The following is an 11,518-nucleotide window of genomic DNA, read 5'->3' on the forward strand; positions in this document are numbered from 1 at the left end:
CTCAACACTATCAAGCAAGAACCGACAGAGACGCACAGAAAAAAAACATTTCAGCCACTCTATACTATGGAATTATATGTTAGTGCAATGTTGCGCAAGGAAACAAGAGCTGTGAAACTTGTGTTTCCTAAGAGGGTGAAGGAAGTGACAACTGACGGGGCAGATGCAGTGAGGCAGCCGACAGATATTCAATATTGATTCATGACATTCTTCACAGGCAATAGAGGCACAAGTGAACACCCACAGTTGTCAAGTGGAGAATAGCAGCAGTATAAGCAGAAGTGAGGCATCACAACCAACTGGATCTGGTTCGACTGTCACAACTTGTCTGTTTATGGTTCACTTAGACAATATCAGTGAGCTCCAGCATGAGGGGTACCGCAAAAGACTGATATTAACTTGTATGATTTTGCTTTAAGCAACATCAGCAAATTCCATTTAGAACTTACGCACTTTATGTAGACCGTATTATTTACAGTCCTCATTACTCAACATTTTAAGGAGTCATACAGTAGCGTCCCTCCCATGTTTGTGCCAAGAACAACAATGACTTTGACACCATGTCTCACTCTTCCTGAGTCACACATGTAATTTGAAAGACAGAAGTAATTACACCAAAGCTCTTGATTCTTCTTGTGCACATGGAAGCAGAAGTGGCCTCTATGCTATACTGTCGATCACAAACATGATTTCCTATATGCTAGATGGGGCAAATGTCATTGCATAAGCGCACATGTTCTTCTCACTTCCCAGAAACAAGAGCCAAATGTGATATTCATGAAATATCTTTATATTAAAGTACTGTGTCACACAAAAACGGGAACAAATAGGTCTGTCTGGCGATATTGTATCACAATATCTCTATCAATACTTTCCAAGTTTTGCTAAATAAATATTAGTAGTCAGAAAAGACAAATTCTGTATATGCACCCTATCAGCACCCCACAATATGTGTTTCACAGTCTTGCTCTGTGCATAGATATAGTATGTATGTCATGCTACCTGCTTAACTAAATGAATAATCCTTTGCCAAAAAAGACAAAATCACACATAGTTCCACGGGACACAATTTCTAGAACATTATTCTGCAAGAACATGGTTGTTTTTTTAGCGCTGTCAAACAATGAAACATTTTAATCAGATTAATCACAAGGTTGCTGTGGATTATTTTCAATTAACCCCAATTTAATATCATTCATTTTTTAATCTTTATTAATCGCCTTTCATTTTGCATGAACAGATTCAGGAAAGAAAGGTACACACTAACCTTGTTTATAAAACACCTTTAACAGTTCACATTAACAAAGAAAACGTCTCTCTTTTTCAAAACAAACATTTATCCACATCAATGTGTTCCTGTTAGTCCTTTTTCATCCAGCGACCAAGACAAACTAAGTTGTTGAAATTGTCCGAGAGGAGAGCTGCACGCTTCTTATTTACAATGTTGCCTGCAACTGAGAACAGTGTCTCAAATGGAACAGTGGTTGCAGGAGTGGCGGGATATTTGCAAGCCAGCAATGCCAGCCTCCTGAGGCCCCGACATTCCGTGAGAGTGGTTTGCCGCAAGCTAGGCGACTGTCGTGAGACAGGTTAGTTTTATCCTACTGATGATGTGTTGTTGTAATAGTAATCCCTTACGCATGCGCAGTGGCGTGCACAAGGTTAAGTCTACTTGGACCAATTCGCAGAAATACATTGCCAGAGACACTGCAGGGAATTTGAGTCATTCTGCACTGAAGATTTTGTTATTTGGTTTAGAAAAAAAAATGTATTCAGATTAATCATGATGCTGGATTAATCAGCATTAACATATCACTTTTGACAGCCCTAGTTTTTTGTTTTTTTTTACCTGAATTCTCAGTGGAACATATATTACAATTTCCCTGTACTGATCAAGCAACAGAACTGATTCATCTATGATAAACATAAAACTATTTACAACAAGATTTCTAGTATATTTTTGCATGCAGCTTTTGCAGGTTAACATTTGCAGTGCAATCTCAAGCATTAATACAGACCTTGTTGAGAGTAACCAGGTATTTGATATCCACACCACAACATGGCGTGAAACCAGTAGTGGGACAGCCTCAATGGCCATAGCGAGATCCCCTTTCAGCTCTGCTGTTGGCTCACCTCTATACTGCAGGCCTTGAAGTGATGATTTCCTATAAGACTTATAGGAAATCATCACTTCAAGTTGAGTAATTACTTTACATTAGGAACAGAAAGTCTGAGGAAATCCTGTTTTCTGAAGAAACGGTTGAATAGTCACTAACTCTATGAATGGGTTAATATCAGCAGGCAGTTGTTTCAAACGGTCTGTCCTGTTTTTCCCCCAATCAAAATAGATTTAGAGCTTATTTCCGGTGAAACGTTATCTCCCCATATTCGAGTATCGGATGTCTTCTAGATGAGGAAAAAATGATTTGATTTATATGAAGGCATGCTGTCCTTGGTTCACATTAATATTTATTCTTTGGCTCACTTCAATTTATACTTAAAGGACCCTAATTTGTGTTTTATGACATATTTAATCTGGATTCTGTGAGATGAGTTCAAATGAGAAAACCAGTTTCAAGTAACAAAGCAACTAGGTTCATTCACTCAAGTACGGAAGTTAACAGTACTGTCCTGGATCATGCAACCCTTTTATTTGCAGTTATTCACGCTCTAAGCTTTAATTTAGTGGCAATGTCTTGCAAAATTATTGATGTACTGAAAAACAATGACTACACACAGAACAATATCCTAGGTTGATAATGGTTATCTATTGCCCTCTAAACTGTAATTGTCTGGCGCTTCACAGTGGAAAATTATATGATTGTTTGGATGACTTCTGTATGGGTTCCACCACAATAGTGCACCCAGTGCAAACTTGCCTAATTTTCATGCACAACAAAAAAAGAATTATTTTGCAAACTATCACAATTGTGTTTGTTAACACATGGGAATTTCTCGAAATGCAATACTGTCTGGATCAAATTGATGATGATTGGATATATGTGCCTTGCAGAATGTTGAGTCAGGTTTACGTGGGGAGGGAAAAAAAAAAAAATCAATCATTAAAAGTTACATTTTCTTTTCTGCCAATGTTAAGATATATACATATACACAAACATTGTAATGCAACCTCACACAATCTAAAATGACAACGCACTATTTTCTTATTAAAATGTTCTACTTTGAAAGAAACTCTTAACTGCTACTTTCAACTGGTACAAGAGCCACGTTCTGTGTTTTACCCACTATTGCTTGTTATCTGTTTCTGGGGGGGAAGGCAAAGCCCATCCAGCATTTAGAACTTCTCATAACACTGAGATCAAGAAATTGCCACACACCGCTGATTTGACATAACAAGGTGGCCCCTCAAAATGTGCAACAATCTTCAAGACCCTTGGAGCTCATTTAACACCTTAATTGGCTAAAGAGAAGCCGCCAGCTGGGATAGGTGGCAGTGACTGGTGTGTGTGGGGGGAGGGACGGGAGGAGGCAGTGGCACACAAACTTCAGCAGTTGGCTGAATGAACGATAAAGTGGAAACGCGGAGAGCTAATGGGTTAATCCTATATTTTTTTTTTCAAACCCACATTTGAGAGGTGGAAGATTGCAAGGTCTGAGCAAACAGAACGAGGTGATAAGAATGAGAGTTGAGGGTCTAATTCCAACAAGATAAAAGAGACCCACGCTACCTCTCATGCATGCACTTTTTTACATTAGACTTGGCTGTCTGCAGTAAATGCAAGCCATTTAATCCTACAATATTTTGCACACTGATTGTGAGGTAATTACTCTTTGTGAGTTTTTTTTTTTCTTCTTTTCTTCCATAAGCCTATTAACATCTGACAAAAAAACTATGGCATGGTTAACATGTAGTGAGAAACACATGAGAAACACAAGTATTAATGCACCAGTGACTTTTAGTCAACGAATGTCTGGTCTCATGTGACAACTCGAATGCTGCCATTCATCTATGAAAATATTATTTTAAATACCATTTTGCATTTAGTTTTAGGTTCTGAAAGAACAAACCATCATTAGGCCAATGAAGCCATGGTTTGAGAAGAGTCGGATCAGCTCTGGGAGAACTAAAACTAGGCATTACCATTTACAACAGTACTGCTCGACTGAAAGTCACACTCGGACTAATAATAATCCACTTTTTGCCACTGGGTTCTACAACATCAACATTTCAGTGGATGATATAGTCATGCAATTATTGAACTTGGAACATTTCAGTTACTGTTCTTTCTTTATCAAATTAGGTATCACATCATACGAACACATCTGCATTGAAAAGAATACTAAAAATCCTGTCTGGAGACATTTCGATCATGATCGGTATCAATGTACAGAGAGCAGTGGACTGAAACATGTGAGATTTTAATCACAATATACTGCGTCACTACTGTCATGCATTGTATGACTAGCGTTTACTGCACTGCAAGGTTAGTGGTGGAGCTTTGTACTGATGCTATCGACATTTACATTTTTGGACAAATGTAAAAAATGCAGTTGTTTTCTGACCTGCAATTCCTGAAAACTTTCCCCGTATTTCCTGATGTCTAATGAATGACTTCATATTGAATTTCTAATAAATGTTAAACGTTTTTAATTGTTATTTGAGGCTTATACCTCACAAAATATTTTGCGTCATAGCACACTGACAAGAGCCCATGGGGGCTACACATTATTAGCACGCCCACCTTAAACTGCCCATTAGGCATACATGACCATTTTTCTTTTGAAAGACTAAGTTCTTCTACACTTCGCCAACAGTAATACGTGGATGTCATTTTATGGCTCGGGCAAAGATACACAACCCCACCCACCTTCTCACAGGGGTATGTCTGTTAACAAATGTTTACATATGATGAATGTGTTTAAACAACAGGAGAAAATTTTAATACCTTACATGTAAATCACCGTTTCTACAGTGTCACCATTTGAGAAGAAAAATACCTGTGCAGCTACTAACCTCTACATCGTTTGCATCAATGAATGAAATAATCAGCTTAAATTTCCTCTTATGACTACGCTCACTTGTTTATTAAAATAAACATTAACATCATTGTTTGTTTAGAGATGGCGCTTCAGCAACATTCACCAACACACAAATTTAGATTAATCAGAAAGGACCCATGTTTGTTACTCATTGTTATTTTGTAATATCATTTTGATAAAAAAAGCATAAAAGCAAAAAGTCGGTCAGTGGTGCTGCTCTTGATTATGCATCCCTCTCTCACATTCCTTGCAGTATTACCTCGTAAGGCAATAACACAGGCTCCATTGAGCCCCACCGCACCAACAACAAGATCATTGAGGAAGTGTCGCACAGGCTGGTCACGCATTTTCCACTGACCTCTTCCAGCAAGCCGAAGCAACGCAGCAAGCCAAATCTGATTAGCTCCAGCTATGCCATAAATTAAGTGGGCATATAGCAAAAATAATCCAGTGATCTACTTATCACCAGTGAAATCTGTGGCCATCTATCAAGCAGCAGAATTATACTGAGCAAGATTCTGAGTTTTATTGTGACCACACTGTGATCTGAATGCTTCTGATCTGGTTCTAATAAAAAAATATTTTTGCACACAGAAAATAACTTGTCTAGCGTGCAATGTTACCCAGGTAGGAATACATTAAATATGCTTCCTGGGGCTTTAGGAATCACACTACAATACAAAGAAAAAAAAAGTTTCAATATATGATACATTTATCAGGTTATAGTGAATTTAGAGACCAGGTTAAAAAAAAAAAAAGAAAAGAGGTGAAAAACACTATTTTAAATATTTGCTCTCAAGTCACCAAGGGTCAAAGAGCATGAGTGGAACAATATGTCCCTGTGCCTGTTAGAAATGTATATATACATGTATATATACATATATGTGAAAGACGTGCTGCATGTCTTTATACATAGAACAGTTCTAAAGAGAATTGTCCAGACAACATTGAAACTGCAGATTTTCTGGAAAAATTATCTCACAACTTAAAAAAAATAAAGAACTGCTGATTCAGCTGAAATGTTTCCTAGTGATTACGGCTGCCACTGGTGGATATTGACCTTGCCATGTTACAACCCAACCTACAGTTTCACATTGAGACTGTAGTATTATGGGCGCAAACATAAATCCCATGTGATGACAGCTCTGGAAGCACCGGTCTGTCTTATAGCTGCCACTTAAACTGATTTGGTCTTAGGGTTAGCCTATCATATAGAGATAAAAAAAAAAAAACTATATCAGCTTTTTCTTGTATTGTAATTCGGTAAGACTCAATGGTTATATTTCTACTAGTACTGCTGGCTTTTTTTCTCTCTACTTTGATCATGAAAAATAGAGGGATAAATGATCCGTTTACAACTCATATTAGGTTTCAGCCATACTTTTATTTTAGCCTTTATCTTAACAGCAAATTTTCAACAGAATGACAGATACAGAATACATGAAGCTGTATTACCCACCTATGTGTAGTTTTCATGGTTAATGTGGAGCAGGCAAAAATGTCAGCGTCCTGCACTGAAACTGACGTTTCGATGAAAATGTGCGATTCAGGAGACATGCAGCATGTTGCAGCTCGCAGAGTTTAGAGCACTGCTATTGTAACTCTAGACTACTGGCCTGATGATTACTGGTTCAGTGCATGAGAGAGGGAATAAAAGGGGGGTTGCATTTTTCATTGAATGGCATGAAAACTTGATTAACTCGTTGGTTTATATGGTGAGTGTGCAGTCACGTCATTGCATTGTGATCTGTAACAATAAAGTCTTTTGTCTGCATGGAGGCGATGCATGAAGTGAAATCTTAGACAGTTACGCTGCTTTATACACGGTCATGTCCAGAACAAAAAAATGTTACGTCTCTGTTTGAAATGGATTAAAGTTTTTAGTGCTTGCCATGTGCCTAATAAAAACTGGCTGCCTAATCATGTACAAGTGGGATACAGATCTGAATAAATCAGTTTGTGATTAGTGAGCTGCGAGTGCCAGCTGACACGTATATAAAACACAAATGCTTTGCGTTTGACAGACGTGTCAGCATGTTGCAGCTGTGTGTCGGTATCCAGGCAGACAAGCGCTGCGGGAGCTCACACTGGCTGGCACTGAAGTCAGTGTCAGTCATTGACTGGGCACACAAAGCCAACAACTGTCCCGACTGCCTGGTTCAGGAACTGCAGGGCATCCCAGTACCTCAAACCCTTCATTTTGTCTGCGTCACTGTGAGCAGCGCTGGGATTCCCCCAGCACGGCTCCAACCCAAGGAATGAAGTGACTTGTGAGGTTTTTTTTTTCCCCCTACAATTTCTGGCTGGATAACAGAACTAAAGCTCCACGTGTCGTACAGAGCCTCCAGAAAAGTAGCTTTTGGCACAAGAACAGCTGAAAGCCAGCCAAGCCACGCTGCCGCTCACTTCTTTATTGGCAGGAAAGCTTGCGGTGTGCAGACAGTACTCATATCCACTGTGAGACAATATATGTTCATATTTACAGGTAGACTATTACTGAAACATTCCAGTAGTGCAACGTACTGCACGAAAGCTCACACCCTTAAAACTGTAAGGAAGACTTAAAATGACAACTTAAAAAAAACCTGCCTTTACAGCCCTGCAAAGAATTTGGTTTTTTTATAAGAAAAAAAAAAAAAAAAAAAACAGAGGACAGACCTGTCTGTCTTGTTGGTACATGTTTGTCATTAACTCACAACCACGAACCAGTTTAGTGGCCAACTGCCAGAGAGAGATACTCACTCAGCCATGATGCCTTGAAGCAAAACTCAGCATAACATTTGCATATCAAACCTGCTGCTTTCAAATAATCTCATCGTCTGAGATCGCACACCTGTGATGGCAGGGAAACTGTGTGAACTTCTACTCATCTTACATTGAGCAAACAGACATGATTGGAATGCATGGATCTAAAAAAAAATTGAATAAAGCAAGCAGTTCAAAAATAAGCATAACTTCGGATCTGTACAGGATGAGCACAACTCAATTGAAGAATTGCAAACCAGGAGTCCACTGTATCAACACTACAAAAAAGAGAATATCCTAACAGAGACCAAAGCTGTGCAGGGACACATAGGATAGAAGTAGATTTTGATATACTTCTATCCTATGTTGAAAAACTGTCAGGAAACAGGGAAACAACAAACATTAAAAGCACCAAACTGGGAGAAAAAACACGTTTTAAATCCCATATTAGGTTATAGTTTGATGATAACTCCATATCAATATTTGTTGAATGGACATGAAGATAAAGGCCCTCCTCACAGAAATCCCTTGAAATATTATTACTACTACTACTACTACTATCATTGCCCACCCATACTCTGATATGATGGGAGTTTTGTGCGGGCTTGAACAGTCTGGAAAGAAACAAAAGAGAAAAGCAGTGAGTGAAAGTCAGTTTATTATCTTTACGTTTACAAAAATCTGTGGGGTTTTTTTTCCTTTGAAATTGTGAGAACACGCTGAAAGTTTTGATGTTATGTCTTTGAAGTTCTTGTGTCACTGGCTCCATAACTATAAAACTGTTAGGTAAACAAAGATATAAAACATTTTTGCACTAAGCTTTCAGTACCTTTCACCACATCTGCCATACTACTTTGAAAGTCCAATATTACCTTACTTCCATTTATAATCAGCTCCAGCCAACAATGATAATAACTAATAACATGTTTTAACAGTGCAAAATAGTAAAGCTATTTGTTATTACTCACAAGTGATTGTAAAAATATCAAACTGTGAAAAATAAGTGATACTGTTTGAAATATACAATGAAAACTACCAAAATATCTTCAAATCAAGAGAGACCTGTGTCTTGAATGTAAACAACATTTCACATGGCGTGCTCTCATTAGGACCAGGCTATATAATGCAAAAGCAAACAGAGAGCTTTTAAGACATGAACTTGATCGCCTGGCCATACGCTTCTAATCCACAATGGGCCAATCACAACCTAAATGCCCCCTACACCCCAGCCCACCCCCATCCACTGGGCAGCAGCATTTCTTTTCACCTGAAACTGGCGCAGCAAGGCGGTGGCCCGGTGAGAGAATACAATATGTCCGATGAGATCAAAAAGATTAACATGCTTTGCTCTTCCTTTCTTTTTGTTTTGAAGGCGACTGGAACATGGTGAGGAGCAGACGTGATAAGGGCCCAGGAATCACCCCGTCGGTTAGAGAAGAGCAAGTTAAGCGTTTCACACGTTTTCTGTCAAACCGGAACTTCAAAAGACAATTTGTGCATTTTGAAAGGGAAGGAAACACTTGGCAATTTAGGGCATCCCAGCTGTTTCTTTCTTTTTCTTTTGGTAGAAAAAAAAAAAAATAGATTGCATTGCTCTCTGTCTCACCTCTATTTGGCCAAATTCCTCATTTCAGGTTTCAAAATCTCCTGTCCACATCAATTTGTGACACGACTGCGAACCACAAATATGTCAGAGTACTTCTGGTAATATAAACTTTCATCATTCAAGGAACATTTCATAACTGGATTCCTGTTATCTCAGTGGAACTATAGAAAAAAGTACGTTTTTCTTTTTGGTTTTTTTTTCTTCTAAATATAACATTTTGGAAGAAAAAGATTGTGTATATCCATTTTTTTATATGAATCGGTCCTTTCAAAAATCCTTCCTTTCTTGATGAGAGCTTGCAGGGAAGACCACGTTATTACTTGTCTGCAGAACATACATGTTTGAGGTCATTAAGACAAAGCCTATATACGTGGCTTTAACATGAAACCTGCATCCTGTGTCTGTTCTCCCCCACCTTCAGTACTTGGTGAGAAACTTTAACACTAACCACAAACCAAATGCCAGTCAGTTTTGGTTGTGGCTACACCAGGTTTATCAGTTTCATACAACCGGAGACTCTCTTAGTGTTTTCTTTTTCTTCGTCCTTTTTTAATGTGTGTTTACATCATATAGGAGAATAGAGTCTTGTTATGTGCTGTGGATTTTCCCACCAGCCTGCTGTAATACTACTGAAGGCGGCTCATTGTGTCTAAATCACGCCCCAGACATGCTGGACATGTCTCGTGGATGTTTTGACTTGACTTGTAGGACTCATACACGCCGAAAGATGCTGACTGACTCTTTTGTCCACATACATCATCTTAGATTTGTTTTGGTTTTGTTGTTGTTGTTTTTTTTTACAGAGAGCAACCGTTAATAAAGAAACTTGTGCTGAAGTAAAAGCTTTAGAGAAACCTGAAATTGAGTTGTATTTGTATATATTTATGAGCAATTCAGTGTGTCAGAGTGCTCCTCTCAAGCTGTTCTCTTCGCCGCGAATGTGTTTACATGAATAACGAGAAGACCTTACGACTGTGTCTCATATCCATTCATAAAGTCACATACAGATCTCTGCTGTGACCTCCAGGGTGACATTTTGGCAGGTCAAACTTTTCTTATCGTGCTCAGCTTAATATGCAGTCACACGCATTGACTTTCATACGCTCACACCGTCATAAAGCGAGTGTGTTTACTGACGCTGTAAAATGGTGGGCTCGACGCAGACTGTCCCTTAAGAGCTCCAGTTTCTCGATTTTGGCCAAGAGATCATAAAGAGTGCACACCGTGGTTTTTATTTATTTATTTATTTATTTTTTATTAGGCATTGGTTTATAACGCTACTGTAAATAACTGTGCTGGAATGCAAACCACTAAATCCGCCCCGGGTCACATCTCTGTCATTGCAGTTGTGACTAGTGACATAAATTCAGAGTTAACGGTCAGGTTCCAGTCGGTCGGCCGCTAGTAGTTTAACGGTTACCAGCTGACGTGAAACGGGCACCGTGCCAACTCATAATGGGCCAATTACTGTTGTTTTTACTTCACCCGAGCGCATCTTTCGTCAGATTTCGACTTGGAAAAAGAGAGTGAATTCGCTCGCCGTGTGCATCGGCTCCATCCGTTATCTCTGCATTAGGAGGTTATTGATCAGGCGATCGGCTGATGTCAAAACGATTTGAAAAGAGTCCGACAGACGGGAAGGACACGGGATGGAGCACGAGCCCGAGAACTAATGTAGGAAACAAGCAAAAACAACACGCGAATATGGAAAAGCAATCGGGTAAATAAAGAGAAATATGAACTCACCACGTCGGCTTCCGTTTGCTTGTCACACTGTGTGGAGCCGGAAGAGACATTACTGTTTTCCTCGTCACCGAATCCCGACCGATCGCCCGGTTTTCTCCGGTTCACACGCAGAGCGGACCGCGGGGCAGCGGGCCGGAGCGGAGCTGGTCGGTGTGTTGATCGGTTAGCAGAGAAGCGGCTTCATGTGACTGCATGATATCCGCGCACCGTGCAATCGCGTGCGGTCGTGTTGTCGGGAGTTTTGAGAGAGTCGAGAGCGACAGACACACGGACCGACGGAGGAGGGAGGGAGGGAGGGAGGCGTTGAGAGACTCTCCGGCCTGCACGCTCACATCATTGGTTGACAAACAGCAATCAGATGCAAATTCCTAACCTCTGAATCAGCCAGGGCCAACCCCCCCCCCCCGCCACCCCCTGTAC

The 11,518-nt window shown here is 39.7% G+C and overlaps 1 protein-coding gene across 2 annotated transcripts in view; it reads right to left on the bottom strand.

Moving 5' to 3' along the window:
- arid3a (AT-rich interactive domain 3A) overlaps window positions 1–11,518 on the bottom strand; it is a 38,190-nt gene extending 26,672 nt beyond the window's left edge. Inside the window, exon 1 of one of the 2 annotated variants that reach the window (XM_080473861.1) lies at window positions 11,099–11,518. The gene's annotated coding sequence lies outside the window, so the exon portion shown is untranslated. Of the gene's footprint in view, window positions 1–6,460; window positions 6,606–11,098 lie in introns of those variants that run through there. The other variant, XM_080473862.1, reaches the window with a different exon arrangement.

Source organism: Lipophrys pholis (assembly GCF_963383615.2).
Source record: "Lipophrys pholis genome assembly, chromosome: 10".
NCBI classification, from domain to species: Eukaryota; Metazoa; Chordata; class Actinopteri; order Blenniiformes; family Blenniidae; genus Lipophrys; species Lipophrys pholis.